Source organism: Nuphar pumila, chromosome 4 (assembly GCF_984573655.1).
Source record: "Nuphar pumila chromosome 4, dmNupPumi1.hap1.1, whole genome shotgun sequence".
Taxonomy (NCBI): domain Eukaryota; kingdom Viridiplantae; phylum Streptophyta; class Magnoliopsida; order Nymphaeales; family Nymphaeaceae; genus Nuphar; species Nuphar pumila.
Window position 1 is genome coordinate 108215287 of NC_143252.1, and position 22416 is coordinate 108237702.

The 22416-nt window shown below is 37.7% G+C and overlaps 1 pseudogene; it reads right to left on the reverse strand.

Annotated features, from left to right (window-relative positions):
• Nucleotides 1–7015: 7015 nt before the first annotated feature.
• Nucleotides 7016–22416, reverse strand: part of LOC149840480 (protein NUCLEAR FUSION DEFECTIVE 4-like) — a 45139-nt pseudogene continuing 29738 nt past the window's right edge.

Genomic DNA, 22416 nt, shown 5'->3' on the forward strand with positions numbered 1-22416 from the left:
TATGTTTGAGCTCACGAACCATCCGATAGGCCTGTCTCTGCGCATTTCTTGGCATGAAGTAGTTGCGCAACTCTACTTTGAAGTCGTCAAAGGTGTCTATCACACATTGACCCCTCTCCATGTCATTGCGCTTCCGCCTCCACCAAGCGATAGCATCACCATCAAGTAAGGCCGCTGCAGCCTTGATCCTCAGATCTTCGAGGGTCACATTCTAGATATCCAAGTAGTCTTCTACTTGGAACAAGAAGTTCTCAATGGCCTTGCTGTCGCGAGAACCATTGAATTTTGTGGGTCTAGGTACATCAATCCTTGATGGTCTCTCACCATTTCCGCCATTCAGGGTCACCGTCCGCTGCAACATACGGTTCCTCAACTCAAGATTGGTCACTGTAGTCGTCAACGAAGTGACCTGCCCCATTAGTAAGTTCACCTGCTCTTGCAGGCTCGCCACCACATCATTCAATCCATTGAATGATTCACATGCGCGTGAAATCACTTCATCATGCGAAGTCACATCTTCCACCAGCTTGTTAACAGTTGCAACCAACTCTTCTTGGCCCCGAGGTGAACCCATCTCCTCAGCTTCGGCAACTGCCTTGCCTTTGGTGTTGCGCAAGTGTTGATAAGGCGCCACGATGTCTTGCTCACAAATCGCAGCCTGTCGGCGTGTCTATCGACACCGACTCCGGAGTCCCTTCCCCAGCACGAGAACGGGCTCTGGTACCACTTGTCACGGGCCTATTTCCTTCAATGGGCCAGCGCGGCGCGACGGTCCTTCCTTACCGCCGCAAGCCTACTCGTCAGCTCGCTTGCCCGTCGCGGAAGCTTGTAATCAGAGTGCAAGAGAGCAAGAGAGAATAGAGGGAGAGAAATTGCAATCACAAGAAGCAATCACAACGAGAGTGAACAAAAGAAAGCTCAACGCATTTAATTCATTCACAATTTTGCCCACAGGCCATTACAGTTCAAGTATACGGGCTGCCCCTTCGGGGTATTGATTCACCTGAACCGGGCAGCTTACATCAGACTCAACAAAAGCAAAACAGACTCTAAGCGCAACTATACACTGTAAGTCGCAAGGGAACAATTATAGCATTGAGTATTAATGATGTGAGTGATAGTAGTAGAACAAGTATTCATTGTCAAGTTAAACACCTTAGCAAACGGTAGCAATGATGCTTCATGTGTTTGTAGGTTGCCATATTAATAGTTTTGGCGTTTCACATTTGGAGGTGCACTACAACCACTTGGGATAGAAGAACCTATGTGTTTTTTATTCTAATAGATGAAAGAATTTTCATGCCTCAGTCACTTGGTACTCTCTCTCTCTCTCTCTCTCTCTCTCTCTATATATATATATATATATATATATATATATATATATATATATATATTGCGAGATGGGAATTGTCATTTTTTCATCAATTTACTATTACCAAACTCTAAGATAAGCAAATAACAATTATTGAACCGTCAAATATTTACTTAAATGACTATTCTTTGATTAAACATTGATAGGTTAGTATTACTTCGAGCAAGCCATGATGGTGAAATCAGTAGAAACACTGCTCTTAGAAAATAATGCTAAAGCATATCAGTTCGAGTATGAGTGGTTGCATCCTCTAAAACTAAATAGAACACAATAGATCTTAGAATTTGATCCCATATTTACAACCAGTAGTTAAGGGACTCATTTTTTTATAACAAAAAAAGTGATTCTTTTTTTATGTTATTTGGAACTTTAAAACATATATTAACTCACATAACTCTTTCGATAATTTCAATTGTGATTCCTATTTATATGGTGACCTTGGTCTATGAAATTGTAGGATTATGTGATTCATAAAAAAAAAGTCTTGATAGCTACTTTTTTTTGTATAAATTATTAGTTACCCATTGGATTTATTTAAGACATGGGCCATTAAGTGATTTATATGAATAATGTTCCTTTCATGGAGTTTCTTTCATATTCATATATATAGTTTCATATTTTAGAAACTATAAGAATTGTTTCAGAACAACAACCACTCCAAGCGCATTTGTATGATTAATTTGATTTAAAACTAGTTATATAAATATTAGTAGCATTCAACTAATTGAAATACTAATGACATTTTATATTGTTACTTATTGAAATCAAATATCATTTTCTCTTTTCAAATTAAGCATAACTTATTAATTTTTTAAAAATACATTTGATTTTTTATTTTCTTCCATAACAAAACACACTTTACCTCTAAAACATACAACACCACTTTTTGTTCGCCATATGTATATCTCTTGAGATTTTCTATTATTGGACTACCTCAAGATTGCAAGTCTTCTATTTACTTCGACTAACTTATGTGATGATGAACCCGCTCCCTTGATCTACGATTGCGTATAAGTTCGATTAAGGATGTAGGTGTAGTTGTTCCATATTTGAATCATTTGCATCTCTAAGTCCTCTAGATATAATAAAAGGCACCTTAATTTGACATTCATCTGTCCAATGGTCATTCAACCGATCTAACATTATTTGTTGACCCATATGCAAAACCAGATAACTCTTCCAACACTTTTTGAAGATGTAAAATGAAACCAACAAGAACCCAATTAAGGGGTCATCAATTAGTGAGGTAAAACAACTTTACTTTCAAAATAACCTTTTATTATCAAATTGTAATAAAAAATTGTAAATCTGGTATTCCAATGCTAGACTTTAGGTAATGTTAACCGTTAAAATAGTTTAAACAAACTTTATTGATATTTTCAAGTCTTACCACATATTATACTATGTGTATAGATAAACTTTAATATCATAATAACCATTATTTTGCAAAAAATGAATTTTCACTCTATTTTAATGTCATGCAATTATATTGCTACCGTAATACTTGGCCGGTTTTCAGCATCCTCATTTGATACACTTAGGCAGGTTTGTGTTTGAGTCGAGTACTACCAACATGTACTAATCATCTCTTCATAAGAACCTTTATTCTTCTTATTATTCCTTTCAGTAGCTGCCTTGCTGAGATTCAAACTCAAATCCCTCAATTAAAACAATGCAATTATAAGTTGTGTTTTGATTACTCAAATCTCAGATTTGAGAGAACGGTTTCCCAGTGAGGCCCACACAAATCTAGGGGCCTCATAATCTCCCTCCCTAACACAAGGATCTATTATCTCTAAGACATGAATTTCAAGATCAAATCTCTTAAATTTGAGACCCACTGTTCACATATCCCTGTGTTTAAAAGATGGAGGGAAGGGCATGACACTTGTCTGCAAGGACTAGTACATCTAGGCAGTCAAACACTCTTTTAAGGCATGTTTGATGCGCCGTTCTCAGCGGGATTCGGACGGAAATTCCGCTAGGAACAGCGAAATCAGACAAACGTTGGACGCGGCGGATGACGTTCTGCAAGTCCGCCGCATCCATAATCGTATGTAATTTTTTATCCACCTCCCCCCCCCCCCCCCCCCCCCCGTTACAAAAAGAACAGGAACGAAAACGAAAAAAAATGCATCGACGGGTGCATCGCGCCTGTCGATGCGTCTCTCTCTCTCTCTCTCTCTGTGCAAGGGCTCCGTCGGGTGGCTTCTCCTCCTCATCTGCCGCTGGCCACGGCAACTCCGCTGCCCCATCGACGCCCCTCGGCCCCTCCCTCCATGTCCAGAGCCTGCCCGACCCTCTCTTCACCGTGGTGGAGCTCGATCGATGGAGTCTGGCTTCCCAACCTCTCTCTCTCTCTCTCTCTCTCTCTCTCTCTCTCTCTCTCTCTCTCTCTCTCTCTCTCTCTCTTCACCGCAGCGGAGCATACCCGATCATCTATTCAACAAGTTGAAGCTTGGCTACTCAAGTGTAAAAGATAGAGGAACTTCGAAGTGAGGAAAACGAGAAAGCACAATGGTTCTCCTGCTCCTCCTCTTCTGTGAGTGCTTTTTTATATTTGAGTGAGCACTTGGTGAATAAGCATTGTTGGTTTTGTTTTGGGGATTTCTCTTCTGGATTTTTTTTTTCATTTGGCAGATGTACTCGTAAGAGCTCCTACATAGTTAATTTTCTTATGCTCTGTTTAATTGGATTTTTTTTTGTGTTCATTTCAATTGAAAAAATTGTGTTCCGGTTGGGTTTTGTTTTGGTTAGAATCATGTGATTGGTTTTTTTAATTCTCTTTCATCAACCCGGGAGATTCTTTTGATGAAGATTCTTCTGTCATTTTGTTTCCAGGGGCTATGGTTTGCTTGGGTTGAATGGATGTGGAAAGTCCACCCTTCTTACAACAATAGGCTGCAGGGAGCTTCCAATTCCTGAACACATGGATATCTATCACCTCAACAGGAAAATTGAAGCTTCAGATATGTTTGCCCTTGAGTTTAGTGGATGGATTTGATATTTTATCTTGGTCATAGGATAGGGTTAAAAATATCAATTTCAATTTTGTGTTGGTGGTAGGAAAATGTTGTGAATGGCATTGCAATGAATTGCGGGATACGGGAGAAGTTACTTTTTGAAGATGTATCATTGAAAATAGCAGGATGAGAATGCATAGTTGCCAATGAACCGTCATTGAAATAAGAGTGTTATTGTTTTTTTATAAATGGGTGGTGCAGAGAGTTGGTGATATGGCAAACCTTTGGAAATTGTTTGGGGTTAATAACAACTCTCTTTGATTAGGTTGGTTGTTTGCCATTCTTAGAGCTGCCAATGAGCCATCATTGAAATAGCTAATATTTGAGTGTTATTGTTTTTTTATAAATGGGTGATGTGGGGGAGTTGGTGCTATGGCAAACCTTTGGAAATCGTTTGGGGTTAATAACAACTCTGTTTGATTAGGTTGGTTGGTTGTCATTCTTGTAGCTGCCAATGAGCCATCATTGAAATAGCCAATATTTGATTGTTATTGTTTTTTATGAATGGGTGGTGTGGGGGAGTTGGTACTATATGGCAAATCTTTGAAAATCATTTGGGGTTAATAACAACTCTGTTTGATTGGGGAATTAGTTATTTTCCATTCTTAGTTGATTTCTATCATGCAGAAAAAAATATGAACAATATTTCTGTCTTTGAGCATGGTTGGATAGACCCTCTATAATTATGCTATAATAAGATATTTAATTGGATTTTAGATCTAATTTCGTAATTGGATCTATATCCGGGCAAAAAACCATAATAAACTTGTTAAAACATGTTAAATTGTGAACGGATCGGGTCATACAATCCAAAATGAAGTAATTCAACCCATTATCCATGACTGTCCAAGTTGTCCGCACATCATCATCAAACAACGGACATTTGAAACATAGCATTTGAGTACGGTCCAAACAAACATTGGACTTGGAACAGTTATTAGAGTTTTTTGCTCATTTTGTCCAACCTTGCACAAGCCATCAAACGTACCCTTAGGGCACATTTGGAAGTGAGAAAATAGTAGGAAATGTGAAAGTAGAAAAGAAAAAAGTATATCTTTTTCAACTGTTCCAAACGAGAGAAAAAAATTTAAAAGAAAAGTTTTTCTAAAAAAAATACTATTTTTTATAAAAAAAATTCCTTCACCCTTTTGCATCCGATGGATTATGCGTCTATCCCACCCGCCACCATCATATGGATTATGTGTCCGTCCCACCCACCACCATTGGATGGCTTATGCGTCCGATGCCCGATTAGTCCTCGGGAATGAGATGTGGTTTTCGAGCTCCAAAATCAGTATTTATATGGATCTCTTGCAGAAACTCATGGCTGGAGATGGTTGGAATGTGGACGCTCCTGCACCATAGAAGAAACACTCAAAAGATCTCAAACTCAATCTTGGCCTTTCATTAGATGGTTGCTTCTCAGCTGAGCAGAAGCTCCCAAAACAGTGTCCATTGCCAATCTAGCCATGGTTCAGTCTGCTAAGCCAACATCCTCCCACACAAAAAAACTCAATCGGTAGTCCTCCCCCCCCCCCCCCACCCACCCACCCACACCCCGACAAGGAAATCGTGAATGAAATATTCTCTAGAAACCAGATTTTTGTCACCAGAGGCAGAAAATGATGGAGTTTGGTGCTTTTGAGAGAGTGAAAGCCAAGAGGCAGAGATTGGGAGAAAGTTTGATGAGTCCCTGAGAGTATATTTGATGGTTTGTCTAAGATTAGATGGAACAAATGAACAAAACAGACAGAACACCAGTTTTGTCTGTTCTTTAACAATTGTTCTTCATCTAACGTTTGTTTCGACTGTACACTAAATCTGTGTTCTAAAGTCCAATGTTTGTTTTTACGTTGTGCAGGCAACATAGACACACATGGATAATGGGTCAGATAACTTCATTTTAGATCGTACAACTCGATCGGCCCAACTATATAAGTGTTTTAACATGTTTATTATAGATTTTGACTTCGGATATAGATCTCGGATTGGATTTAAAAACTAAAAAATATTTAAAATTTGGGTAATTTGATAAAAAAAATAAGAATTGATATTTTTTATATATAAATGCTTTAACCAGGGTCATATTGGATCTAATTATAAAATTTATCAAAAAAAATATGGATTTTAACCCTAAATATGGATCTCAAATTGGATCCAAGTACAAAAAAATATTTATTTTTTGGGTAATTTGAGAAAAAAATAAAAATTCATATTTTTTTATATACAAATGCAAAAACCATAAATAAATTACAAAGACTTTAAATGTAAGAAAATAAATCATAAAAGATAAGGTACAGGGCCATATCATTTACACAATCTTTATGAACAAAATAAAATATTCAGAAACAATGAAAACATCATCTGTGGTTGATGCATTTATCTCGATGAAATGTATGCTCTGTTCCCTTTCTCAATAGGACAGACTTTGACTTTTGTTAGACAGCTCAAACAGAATAAATCTATGAGCAATGTCTCTGTAGGTGCAAGAGCTGTCAATTGGTACTTATTCCAGTGAAATATCATAGTGCAGGTCACGTGATTGATTGAAGCAACCTCAACTTCGGATTAACTCAATTCAATAGGTATGCTCCTGTTTGTTCTTCCTCCACCAAGTGCTTCATGAACGTGATTTCCCATAGAGACTAGAATACACAACCTTGGTCCCATAGACAAGAATCATGCTCAAGATAACAGCAACAATGCATAGTCCTGACATGATTATTGATGCAAGGAAGAAACAAACATCACCATCACATTTGAGCAACTCTTCTACATTGAAAGCACCAAGCAACATCTTCACTAGGATGGCTGATGAACCCCAGGGATGGTGATGCATGTGAGCCTGCTTCTCTGCCTCAGAATCATAAATATTGCTTGCGATCAACCCAGAAAAAACCAATGAACCCGCAGGATTTGCCAAGGTGAGGAAATTGTACAAGGCACCAAAAATTTTCAATCCAAATAATTCAGAAGCAGCAGCAGGCACAATTGCCCAATGGGCTCCATACCCAAGACCAATCAACAAAGTTCCTGCATACATGGCCCCAGGCCATGCCATTCCAACAGAAAAGTGACCAATTGCCATTACTGTCTGTGATACACCCAATGCCACTGGCCTTGGATATGCATAGTCCCTGCAATTCATAACATTAGCTTAGAAAAGGAAAGTATCGATAGATATGGATGCAGATAAGCTGATAATCCTATAACAAAAATTAATGACAAAGATCTTGAACAGTAAGCAGTGCACAATCTTAAGAAAAACCATCACATTCGTCTTAAATAATATATGCAGTTATTAAATTTCTCACTTGCATGAACGCTTGATACAGAAGAAAGATATTAAGAAAAGCACGCAAAAACCATCAAGTATATAATTGCATCAGCAAAAAAGTTGAAATTTGTTTTGCATGCTGGTGGATAGAGAACTTGTAAATGTCTATCCTAGTATTGGAGTTGTCCAGGCAAATCAGTTCAATAAACTATAGAGATGAACAATGAGATTTTTGCAAAATATACTGATGGATCAATGAACTTACCTAGCAATTTCAGAGAAGTACCCTCCACCAACACGTCCAATAAAGTTCCAGATGCCAATCATTGATACAAATTTGTGTATTATCGTAACCCAAGGACTGGCTCATCTGACCCAGATTATTGATGACTGTCAAACCTGATCCTGAACCCAGAAGAAGATAAAACAATATCAGCCAAAAAATCTGCCTTGATTAATGTCTGCATCAAGGTAGAGTCTTCTCCTCTCTGTGGCACTTTTCTCCTCTTGACCCTTACAGCCCCATCAGCCGCTGACTGAAGAAGACGTGTCTGCAATTGCGCAATTCTCTTTTATCTCTCCAATGTAGGGAGCAAATCCACCTCCCTAGGCTTTTCATCCTCAACCTCACTAAGTATCGCCTCATTGGCATCCACAGATTGCCTTGCATTACCAGTCTTCTTTCTGAGGCTGTGTCAGTAGACTTTCTTCAACATCTGATCCTATCTGTGAGTAAAAGCTCAACGACAATGGTATGACAACAGTAAGCAATAGAAGCACGAACAACAGAAAAGTGAATATAATCACTACCAATCTACTCGCATCCACCAAATCTTCCAAGAGCATGACACCCATCAAATAAGCTGCTAGAAGCACAAGCTTGTCTGTGCCCTCGAACAGGCCGGACAATGAACATTAGGCCAATGCTTACCATGGTAGGTCCAACAGCAACCATAAATATCATTGTTGCTTTATCAGGAGAATTTATCAATGCATATATCTCAGTTAAAATAGCTCCGCTTAGGCCTGCAAATCCTTTCAGAATTCCAACTATCGGACCTCTGTTCTTTGGGAAGTTTTGTACGCAAGAAACCAATGCCGCCGTATAGAAATGGGTCTCTCCATTTGTTCCAATGAATATAAGTGCATATCTGCACCAAGCGAGAGGCATCAATGCCAAAGATAACCAATCAACTCTCTTAGACCAACCACGTAAGATCTTACTGGATCACACCACCTTGAAACATCACAACACCTTGATCATGGTTCACAAGCATCAAGACAATTAAGGCAGATGCCACTACATACGCAATAGGAGTGAAACGGGCTAATCATAGTAGCAGCATAAATGAACTCTAACAATCCAAACATAGAGAGAAGGAATCTCTACATTGAGCTCCCAGGAAATGTGCATTTCATGAATCAGAGAATGTAATAAAACACTAAATAACTACCACCGAGTATTTCTACTGATCCTAAACTCAGAAACACCAGGTAAAATCAAGCCCAAATGTTACTAGATATAACAGAAACAACACCCATTTAAGAATCTAACTTTGTTCATCCCAAAATCGGTAACATAACAACGACTGAACGACGGGAACACACACACACACACACACACACACACACAAAGTTTGTTCAATATTAACATGAAAATGAGTCCAAGACCCCCAATCAAAATCTAAAAGAGCCCAACTCCTTCAGAAATCACACGTCCCATTTCACAAAAATCTACTGAACAGCATGCAATAAAAGAATCAAGCACTACCCAAAGAGTGGGAAGAAAAAAAACATCAAGTACCTTACAAACACATTGATGCAGCTTACCTGGTCCCCATTTTTATTGGATCCCTAATGATCCATATTATTCTAGTTTGGATATTTTTTTATTTTTTAGATGATGTGTTGGATATTGAATTATTATACTTGATCCATATCTTAATTAAGATAAGTTTTATCTTTTTAAGAGTTTATCAAATTAGGTAGTTTCCTTGAATTAGAATCACTACAACAAAGCAGTAGATTAGCGACGACCACCTTCCGTCGCTAATCCGTCGCTAACCATGTTAGCGACGGATTAGCGACAACGCGGCGACAGTATGCTTACGTCGCGAATATTTCGACGCTAACTGGCGACGGAATAATTCCGTCGCCAAGTCCGTCGCTAATTGCGACGGAATAACGAGCGCTATATTCCGTCACCAATCCGCCGGTACTAAACGACGACCACGGCGTGGCGACGGATTTAATTCCGTCGCTAAGCCGTCGCTAGATTAATATGAATAGCGACGGAATCATCCGTCGCTAATCCGTCGCAAAAACGAAAAAAAATCAAAAAAAAATTATTTAAAAATTAATTACGGAGAACTGTACAATTTATATTTCCTGTACAATTTATATTTCCTGTAAATAAAAAACAAACCACACAAAAAAATTCATATAACAAGTATCTATAATAATTAATCGTTCCACCTTAAAACTAAGAAGTTTAATTATTTACAATTCAACAATTACAATTAGGAAAAATAAAAAAAATAGAACTTCTTCAACAAAGTCCTCTAATCATCGCCAAGATTTTGTGCGTCTTCTTGTTCATTGTCTTTATCTGTCCCTTCAGCTCCACTACCCTGATTATCGCTAGCAGCCTACACAAGAAAAGAACAGTCAGTATTGATAAACAAAATATAATGAAATAAATTACACACTATATGTGATTCTATCATGTGCTCATGTGTGATCTAAGGCAATAAAAAAACTCTATATGTGATTCTATCATGCTCATATGTGTGCTAAGGCAGTCAAAAAATTGAATATGTGATTATAGCATGTTCATATGTGTTCTAAGGCATCTAAAAAAACTCTATATGTGATTCTACCATGCTCAGATGTGCTTTAAGGCAGGCAAAAAACTATATATGTGATTCGATCATGCTCGTATGTGTGCTAAGGCAGTAAAAAAATTGAATATGTGAATATAGCATGCTCATATGTGCTCTAAGGCAGGCAAAGCCAAAAATTTTATATGTGATTCTATCATAAATGATATATAACATGTTCATATGTGTTCTAAGGCAGTTAAAAAACTCTATATGTTATTATAGCATGCTCATATGTGTGCTAAGGCAGTCAAAAAACAGAATATGTGATTATAATATGCTCATATGTGTTCTTAGGCAGTCAAAAAACTGAATATGTGATTATAGCATGCTCATATGTGTTCTAATGCAATCAAAAAAACTTTATATGTGATTCTATCATGCTCATATGTGCTCTAAGACAGACAAAAAGTTAAATATATATATATATGTGATTCTATCATGCTCATATGTGTGCTAAGGCAGTCAAAAAATTGAATATGTGATTATAGCATGTTCATATGTGTTCTAAGGCATATAAAAAAACTCTATATGTGATTCTACCATGCTCAGATGTGCTTTAAGGCAGGCAAAAAACTATATATGTGATTCGATCATGCTCGTATGTGTGCTAAGGCAGTAAAAAAATTGAATATGTGAATATAGCATGCTCATATGTGCTCTAAGGCAGGCAAAGCAACTTTATATGTGATTCTATCATGCTCATATGTGTGCTAAGGCAGTAAAAAAATTGAATATGTGATTATAGCATGTTCATATGTGTTCTAAGGCATCTAGAAAAACTCTATATGTGATTCTACCATGCTCAGATGTGCTTTAAGATAGTCAAAAAAACTATATATGTGATTATACCTGAGAGGGACCTGGAATCGAAGATCCCCTATCCTGAACAGCGGCCTTGATCTCATTTCGGAGAAAGGGGGCGACGGTGTATTGGAAGTAGTTATTCAGTGATTCATTAATGATCTCGCGTACATCATCACCGGAAAGAATAGTCGGCTGCTTGGAGCTTATGTCGGCGCAAGAAGTTGGTGAGCCGTAACTGGAAGAACCAATAACTGGTGAAGTGTTCATATTACTCCCAAACCCGAACACGCGACCTTTTTTGGGTTCACCTGCTGCAGTCACCCATGCTGTAGGATCAAATGATGGATGCTGAGTAGCGTCTTCACCATATCGCTCTACCATTTGTTGCTCATATGCCTCCTACAAAATAATGTTTAAAGTATTCATTAATAATTAATGATAACATTATGATGACTTGCATATATATTGCAATGATTATTAATAGAATTAATACATACCGTTGTCGTTCTCGCCTTCTCTGATACGAAGACTCCCGTGGTCTTCCGTTTATGTGTTTCTACAAACACATCCTTATATGGTACACTGCCTCCTTTTTCTGCTTCCTGCGAAGTTAAATGACAAAAGATTTAGTACACAAATTTGCAACTATACTTATAAAATTAATATTATATATTGATGAGTTACCATTTTCTTTAGGTGGCTCCCAAATGTCTTAGATCCACCTGTGTGTAGATGGGCTTCGGGCATCTTCGATCGATTTTGTGAAGCCTTCGCAGAGCGATTTTTAAATGCATCTCCCGCCCACATATCGCACATTTCATCCCAGTAATCTCTCCTGATAGTAATAGGACCATGGCCCTTCCACAATAATGGATCATCTACTACGCCAGATGCTTTTTTTGCTGCAGTCTTCATAGTGTGCAGCATGTCTGCAAATCGATTGACAGCCACCTTCTGCCACACCTTCCTTGCATCATTTTCTTCCACCGTAGTTGCAAAGCGATTCGAAGCCTACAAATATTTTCAGAAAGTTAGTAGACATTGCTTAAATAAATTAAATATGAAACACATTAACTATGAGGAACAACTGTATACCATGAATGAGGACCACAATCTGTCTAATACCTCCTTTGGGTACTCTTTCCATTGAGCAACTGGTCCTGGTAGATGTTGAAGAAGTGAATTCCTAATCTCCCGTACTACTTCTTGTGGCTCAAACCTCGTGCTGCACATGAATTGTTACACAGTAAATATCAATATAAAATATTTAAAAGATATGCAATAATTGAAAACAAAATACTTACGGTCGATTATCGATATACACTATTCGAATGAGTCTTCTTGTGCCAGCCTGTGAAGACCCTGTTTCCTGTGTTGGCTGTTGACTTGTGCGATCAACTGGTGTAGGTGGGTCGTGTACAGGCGCAACATCATCTGTAAAAAAATACACACCAAGTTCTCAGAATGTGCATTTGAACTAATCAAGCATCTAATTAGTTATATGATATACCTATCACAGGAGCCCGTGAAGATGAAGGTTGAGCCTGGCTACTACTGGATGAACGACCACTATAACCTCCACGAACCATATTCTAACAAATAACATATGTCATACAATACATTCAAATAATTCACATCAAGTATTACAATGCATTCAAGTCATTCACATCAAGCATTGCAATGCATTCAAATAATTCAAATCATTGACATCAAGTATTGCACTAATTCAAATCATTCGTTAATTGCATAAATTATAATACATTCAGATAATTGAAATCATTCACATCAAGTATTACAATGCATTCGAATCATTCGTATCAAGTATTACAATACATTGAAATAAAATTTTTAATCATTCACACCAAGTATTGCAATACAACTCACATCAAGTATTACAATGCATTTAAATAGAGGTTTCTAGTATAAGATTTTGCTCACTAGCTTGAGAATTCTTCCTCGTCACTAGTTTGACTTTCTTCTTCTTCTTCTTCTTCTTCTTCTTCTTCTTCATTGTTTGCCCATCCACTTGGTACATCATTTGGATCACATTCCTCTATGAATGTTTCATCAGCCAATGGAGATATGACATGCATATCATGCGCAACATCGTGACCATAAGCGAAGTCACAGACATCATCTGATTGATAGTAATCACTGTCTTCAGCTAACTCATCTTCTTGTAACTGATCATACTCGGGGTATAGTTTGGATTTCACCTTGCAAACTGCCCACCATTCATTTCTATCTGACTTTTTTATACTCGGATATGAAGTATAATAAACTTGTTGAGCTTGCGAGGCTAATATGAATGGTTCATATGTTCCAAACCTGGATTTATGATTCACCTCCACAATGCCTGAAGCTTTGTCGAGTCTTGTTGCAGTTGGATCAAACCAATGACACTTGAATACCGTAACCCTGTTATTCATGCCTAAGTAAGTCAACTCCATTATTTCCTCTATAACACCGTAGTAATCATGTTCATTTTCACCGTAGCTGCTACCCTTGACACACACGCCACTATTTATCGTTGATTTGTTTATACCGTAGTCTTTTGTATGGAATCGATAACCATTTACGATATACCCGTTGTAGCATTGCACAACTTTGGTCGGACCATTTTCTAAATCACATATTCCTTGATCTTTAACATCACCATGGCGAACCTACGCACAGACATAAACAATTATTGTGATCACGATCAATTAAGTAACTTAGTGTTGTTTATAAGTACAAAATTTATGTTAGCTTCTTTACCAACTGTTTCAACCACTCCACAAACTTAGTTTCACGTTCTTTTTGTACTTCTGCATTAGTGAGATGTGAAACTTTGCTTTGCAACTCCAGATCAAATCGTCTGCAAACCACAAATACTTATATTACCGAGCCATGTATCCACATATAGAACATAAAAGGATTTATAATTGAGTTGCATATACATATACTTACTCGATGTATGGGTCGATCGCTGAACAATTAAAAAGAATATAGATGTGTGTTGCATCTTGCTCTCGATCTATCAATAGCCTTGATCGGCAACTACCAAATGCATGCCCAAGTCGTTGAAATATCGACAGCTTGTCAGCTACAGTTACTTGTTCTCCATCATCGTTACGGGGCGGGCATGTGTAACGTGTTGAAATATGAGGTTCGAAGTACATAGATGAGAAATTTGAAATCTCTTCTAAAGTGTACGCCTCACAAATAGAGCCTTCTACTCTTGCTTTATTACGAACCTTTTTTTTTAGGTCGAACATGCATCTGACAAGAATATACATTTCAAATTTTAAATATCTGTCATTAAAGAGACAAATATAAAAAAACATATACCTTTCAAATGGGTACATCCATTGATATTGCACAGGGCCACCAACCCTTAGTTCATATGGCAAATGTATGATCAAATGTTCCATAACATCGAAAAATGCTGGCGTAAATATCTTTTCTAACAGACAAACAGTGGTGATGACAGAGTCCTCGAGATTCTTTACATCTGATACAATGACCTCCGATGCGCACAATGTTCTGAAAAATCCGCTCAACTCAGACAATACCCCCCATATAGGTTTGTCTAACATATCATGGAATGCTAGGGGTATCAATCGTTGCATAAAGATATGACAATCATGGCTCTTCAACCCATATAACTGTCCATCGTCAATCTTCACAGCCCGAGCAATGTTAGAGACATATCCATCTGGAAATCTCAGTTGTCTCAACCATTGACATACATGTTTTATTTGATCAGGTCCGAGCACGTACTTCGCCTTTGGTTTCAGTACTTTGCCATTATACTCTTTGAGTTCCAATTCTGGTCTTTTACATATTAATTTTAAATCCATACGGGCCTTCGGATTATCCTTCGTTTTTCCTTTAATATTCATTACTGTATTGAACACATTATCAAACACATTTTTCTCTACATGCATCACATCCAAATTATGTCGTATCAATAGGGTCGGCCAATACGGTAGTTCCCAAAAAATAGATTTTTTCGTCCAATTGTGTTCCTTCCCAAATCCACGGAAGGGTGTAGGACTGCGGGCATCTGTTAATACATCTGGAAAGTATCGCAATCTTCTTAAAATCTCTATGCCAGACAATCTTGAGGATGGACCATCCATTTCAGTTGTGCCTGCTGTAAATGCATTCTTTTGACGTCGGAACGGATGATTGCTGGGTAGAAATCGACGATGGCAATCAAACCAGCAAGGCTTCCTTCCATGCCTCAATCTAAAAGCTTTGGAATCCTCCATGCAGTACGGACAAGCCAACCTCCCATGTGTGCTCCAACCAGATAACATACCATATGCAGGGAAGTCACTGATTGTCCATAGAACAGCGGCCTTCATGTTGAAATTTTGTTTTTTGTGGGCATCATACGTGGTAACACCGTCATCCACAGTACTTTTAATTCATCAATCAATGGCCTTAGATATACATCAAGATTTTGGCCAGGTGAGGTCGGACCAGGGATCAACAGAGACAAGAAAAGATTTGGACGTTTCATACACAAGCTTGGTGGAAGGTTGTATGGAGTTACAAATACTGGCCAGCATGAGTATGGAGTTGATCTACCCCCAAATGGATTAAATCCATCTGTACATAGACCGAGTCTAACATTTCGCACTTCCATTGCGAAGTTCTGATGAGTACAATCAAAGTGCTTCCAAGCTTCAGCGTCAACAGGATGCGTGATCTTGTTTTCATCGTGTCAAACTTTATTTGCATGCCATCTCATGTGTTTAGCTGTCTTTGAAGACATATACAATCGCTGCAATCTAGGAGTGATAGGAAAGTAGCGGAGCGACTTGTATGAAACTTCCTTTGATCTCGTGCTACCATTGCCTCTTGTCTTTGGCTTGAACCGAGGATGCCCACATGACGGGCATGATATGTCGTTTTCCTGCTCCTTGAAATACAACATGCAGTGATTTGGACAAGCATCAATCTTTTTGTAACCCATACCTAGAGCGTTGACCATAACTTTCGCACGATAGAAATTTTGTGGCAATTTCTCATCTTTAGGCAACATACTCTTCACAATCATGCACAAACGGTCAAAACATGATTGACTCAAATTATACTCGGACTTCAAATTCATTAGTTGAAGAACTGCAGACAAGATAGTGTGACTCTCACAACCGTTCCAAAGTGGCTCATCAGCATCTTTAAGTAAATCATAAAATCTACTAGCTGCATCGTTTGGTGATTCTTCATCTACGCCAGTTCTTACATCACTAGAACTCATAGCAGAACCCAGTTCTGTTCCTGCAGCATCAAATATCAAATTCGTATATGGATTATCGTGCACCACATTCACCCGTGCATCAAAATCGTTTCTAAATTCTTCTCCATGAAACGCCCAGTTCTGATAATCACTCACAAAACCCTTCCTGTATAGGTGATGTCTAACGCCATGAGGTTCGACAAATCGATTATTCTTACAAATCTTGCAGGGACACCTAATCCGACCTGTGGGATCTACCGTACTGACACTCGCCGTTGCAAATTCAATAAAACTATCGACACCATCCATATATTCATGCAATAACTCATTGTCCACTATCCTACGGTACATCCATTCACGGTTTGCAGTCATTCTGTCGTATGATGTTACGAATAGTATCCTAACGAATTAAGAAAAAAAGAATCAGAATGCGACGATGAAGAAAATATCAAATTTATCATGCAATATACTATGTCAAACAATAACAAGAATTTTGATGCATGCATTGATAACTTAATATTTTCATGTGCAAACTATTAATGACATGATACAATCATTTGAAGCATGCTTTTATTATAAAATTTCACATGGAAGTCAAAATCAAATTGAAAGTAACTACATGCAAACATTGATACAATTACATCAAACATTGCAATACATCATAATCATTCATATCAAATAAATGGCAAACATGTACCTGCAGCAAACACACTTCAATATCTCACTAACTACTACCATGCTTAGCATGGACTCCGTACTCCAAAAATAAGAACACTTCCATATTTCTACATTAAAATCATGCTCAGCATGATCTCCGAACTCCAACAAAGCAGTCCTAGATATCAACAACTAAGTGAGTGTGTGAACAATAAAGTGCTGCATTCAATAAATTAAATAACATGTGATACGTTTGCATCACTTACTCACCACGGGTATTTACCCGATTTGCATTGTTTTTGTCATTTACTTACCACAGGTGGCCGAGCACGAGTTGGTTCCGTTGAAAAATCTGCACAAAAACAAAACAAATTAAGTAACAAACTAACTAATCATGAAACAAGATGAAACACTAACTAAAAAAATTAAAACAAATTAAAACAACTCTAACTAATTGAAAGAAGAGAAAAGAAAAATAGTATATATGTTAAGCCAAATCTAACTAGAAGATGCTAATTTAACAAACCAGCTATAACATGTTGAACCAGTCGACTAACATAAAGTCATAGACAATTTCTAATCTGAACTACTTAGCAAAGGAATAGTAAATCAATCAATTAGTTTACTAGAAAAGATGTGAACTCCGTTTAACCACCACTATCATAAAGAATTCAAATAGCCCTAATCTAACTAACTGATTGTGAGAACATTAAATACCAATCTATCTAAGAAAAATATAATTATAAAAGACTAATAGATTGAAATACTCTAACTAACCAGATTTCAAGAAAACAAATTGAAGTAAAACTAACTACCAGTAGACATTAACAAACTAACAAATTGAACAACATGGACAACTTGTATATATACATTACAAAAAAAATTTCAACTTAAAATCCATATGGACAACATATATGCAAACTACACTTAAAACCATATGGACATCTTATATACACATATTACAAATTTTTTTTCAAGCTAATCACATGGACAACATAGGGATCACATAATAACTTTTTTTTTTTTTAAAAAGAGATCACATGGGCAGCATAGGTATCCATAACAAAAATTCTTTTCAAAACAGATCACATAGGCAACGTAGGTATCTCATAACAAATTTTTTTTCTAAAAACAAACACATAGGCAACATAGTATTCCTACTAAAGATTTTTTTTTCAAACTGATTTACATAGGCAGCATATGCATTAAAAAACAGATTTTTTTGAAATCAATTCACATAGACAGCATAATATATCTCATAACAGATTGTTTTTTTCAAAAGCAATACACATCGGCAGCATGTTATTCCTACTACAGATTTTATTTTTCAAACGATTCATATAGGCAGCATAGGCATTCAAAAACAGAAATTTTTTTTTGACAAGTCACTTAGGCAGCATAACGCAGGGGGTCGACCCCCCCTGCCGGAAAGCACGGCAGGGGGTTAAACCCCCTGCCTTTCCGGCAGGGAAGGGGGTTAAACCCCCTGCCGGAAAGGCAGTTCCGGCATGGGGGGTTGACCCCCTGCCGTGCCTTTACGGCAGGGGGTCGACCCCCCATGCGTTTCCGGCAGGGGGTCGACCCCCCATGCGTTTCCGGCAGGGGGTCGACCCCCCATGCCTTTCCGACAGGGGGTCGACCCCCCTTGCCGGAAACGCAGGGGGTCGACCCCCCCTGCCGGAAAGCACGGCAGGGGGTTAAACCCCCTCCGTTTCCGGCAGGGAAGGGGCGTACCCCCTGCGTTTAGAAGAAGAAGAAGAAGAAGAAGAAGAAGAAGAAGAAGAAGAAGAAGAAGAAGAAGAAGAAGAAGAAGAAGAAGAAGAAGAATATTACCTGCGCTTCGCCGGACGGTGGCGGGAGGTTGACGGGGAGCGGCAGCTGGCGAGCGCCGGCTGGCGAGCGGTGGACGGGGAGCGGCGGTGGCCGGACGGTGGCGAGAGCCGACGGGCGGCGGGAGGGAGCAATACAGCGAAACAGGGAAAAGAGAAAGAGGGATGGGATTAGGGATTTACGCGACATTTAGCGACGGAAAAATTCCGTCGCTAAGCCGTCGCGAAACCCAAATACCAAAAAAGCGACGGAATATATTTTGTCGCTACGCCGTCGCTAATTAGCGACGGATTAGCGACGACAGAGTTCCCTCTCTAAATCCGTCGCTAAAATGGTGTTCTTGTAATCAAAAGTAGCGACAAAAACATGCAGTCGCTAATCCGTCGCTAAGTAGCGACAGATTAGCGATAAAAGTCGTTTCTTCGCTAATCCGTCGCAAATTAGCGACAGATTCTATCTCTAGCTAATCTGTCGCTAAGTAGCGACGGAAAAAATCCGTCGCTAATTTCCGCTAATTAACAATTTTCTTGTAGTGAATTGGGAGACCTCACCTATAAAAAGATAGAGCCCCATGTAAATCACACTTTAGAGTTCAGAGAATTAATGGATATTATTATTTTATGTTTTTAGTTAAATTTTTTAGCATTTTTGTTATTTTTTCTGTTTTTCTAGTTTCTTAGTTTCGTAGCTACGTTAGGGTGTCGAATCTTGTAGGGGACAAGAGAGATCCTTATGTCTATTGCATCAATTTAGTATCAGAGCCTTAGGTTGTTCTCCTTAATAATCGATATTGTGAAGTTCGAGGAAAGATCCTTTTAAGAAGGGGAGGGTTCACCTCGATTCATTCAATCCAACATTTTTAAGGAACAGTCCTGCAAGATCCTAGATTTATCAATGGATTCAACTCAGAGAGCAGTGAAGGATGGTTTTCCCTACCCCATGTCAGATCGTTGGAGTGCTCATGGTCAACATGCTGAAATCCCCTTCGATCGGACAACACCGCAACTACAACAAGCGGTACCTCTCCCTCCTCATCTTTACTTTTTTCGGCAAAGCGGATGTAACACCCTAATTTTTATAACTTGAAAAATAGTGGATTTTTTTTTTTGAAATACTTTAACAAATACAGCGAAAAAACTCATCGGGTCTAAAATTTGGCATGCTACTTCACATGAACATTTACAATCGTACAATTGTGGAATTAAAAATTTAGCGAATGATTAACCATGCATAAAATAACTTAAAGTCCACAATATCCATAATTCATTACATTCATCCTTAAATTAAAATTTAAGAATTAATCAGAGTCCAAAATCTTCGGAGGTATAAGAAAGTAGGCTCAGTTCCCATCGCAACCTCTTGCCTTCGCATGTAAGCTTCTACTCATCACCTGAAAAACATTAAACCACATAGGGTTATACATAAAATGTCTCAATAGAGTAAAATATATTAGACTTGTAAAATAGAATACGAGGTAGGTATTCCATTAGACTTTTCATAATTTAAAATTAAAAATTAACTAAAACACTTGCACAACTAACATACGCATTCAATTTACTAAATTAAACAAGTGTGTGTCAATCCATTAATCCAAAACAAATAAAATGCATGAACTTACCAAATACAGAAGCCATTGAATGCATGCATAAATTTTTATCTTTAATTAAGTATTTTTTCTTCAATGATGCATGCAATGCCTAACTAATGCACATACATCTTAAGTTATCACTTCTTAGCTCCATGGGTATAACACAGGCAGAAAACTAGTTTATGACCATGGCTCATGCAGTGTTTTACATATAGGGGTGGCTTTGGCCTGGCCAGGCACCTTTCACTAGTATCGGGTGCAGGACGACAAGAGCGAGAGAGACATCTAATACCACCGACCCAATGCGTCAGACTTTCACTCATGAGTTTCTTACCCTCTTCGTTGCAGTCTACTGCAAAGGTTTCTCCTAACTTCGTGGGTGTGGAGGAGCAACCTTTTGTGCTAAAAATAGAGTTCCACGAAGCCGGATGTACAACTTGCCCTCTCTTTGCAAGCCCTTACTTTAATGTCACATGTTTTTCTTAATTACCATAATGGCTTACATGCAACATCATGATAGAATCAGTTATAAGAATTTGGCCACTTTTGGGAAAATAAATGCATTCTTTGAAGTATTGTATTCGATTAAACTTTCATTCTCATGCTCGGGCTAACACATGTGCATGTATATGATAATGCTATAAAGAAACATGAATTTTATGCATCCACATAATTACAATATCAACATCATCGTTATCATCATAATATGATCATGCAAGCAGCCAACACAACCTTTGAAATTAAACAATATGCCTTGCATGTTTGGACCCTTTGGTCCCTTAATTAGCGCTTAGCCCCCTTTTATGCAACATATTTAGTCTTTTCAATATTCATCAATGCCTTATGATAGGCATGTCATGCCCTGCATAAAATCAGACCTAAATATATACATACACATTTTGTATGCTAATTATAGGGGAAAAATTATGCCAAATACATGCACACTTTACAAATGTCAGGATTCGGTCCTTAGCTCAGCTCAAATTTATGAAACTCCTAACTTTATCCGACTATTATAGGATTAATAACAAATTTTATAATCGGTGAACATAGCTAAAATTTTTGCAAATTGAATAAAACTTTTTCAGCTTTTCGTAGCCATAAACTGTTCGTAAAAGTTCTTCCATATGAACAAGTTATGAACGTTTTACCATAAACATGTCCTTTTTTGTTTCGACTGCCATAGAGCCATGCTTATTTCATGAACAAAGCTTAAAATTTCACAGAAAGTAGGAAAATTTATTAGCTTTTCAACGCAATAAACCGATCATCAAAAATTTTTCGGACAAGAGAGTTACGAACATTTTACTAGCCGAATGTTTGGACGAAAGACAATAATTTCGAGTCTATGCATTTGGGTGGGCCCAAACTGGGTCACCCGAATCCATACACCAATATTTATTTGATATAAATTTAATTAAAACTAAAATAAAAATATACATCTAAGTTTGATATACTCTAAATGAGACAAATCATGTTTTTTCCTAGTCGTTTGACCAGAAAAATGTATTTGTCTCACCCATGCCTTATTTTCTCAAAAAATAATTTGGTAAAATACATAATTAATTAACTAATTCATGGAATTTACATGCAAATAAAATTTATAAAAATCTACAAAAAATATAGAATATCTACATAAAAATAATATACCAACTATAATTAAAAATTGCATGGATCTAACTATGAAATTCATGATTTTTCCTAAATTTACCAATTTTTTTTCTTAAAAACCCGATATGACTAAAATTGCGAT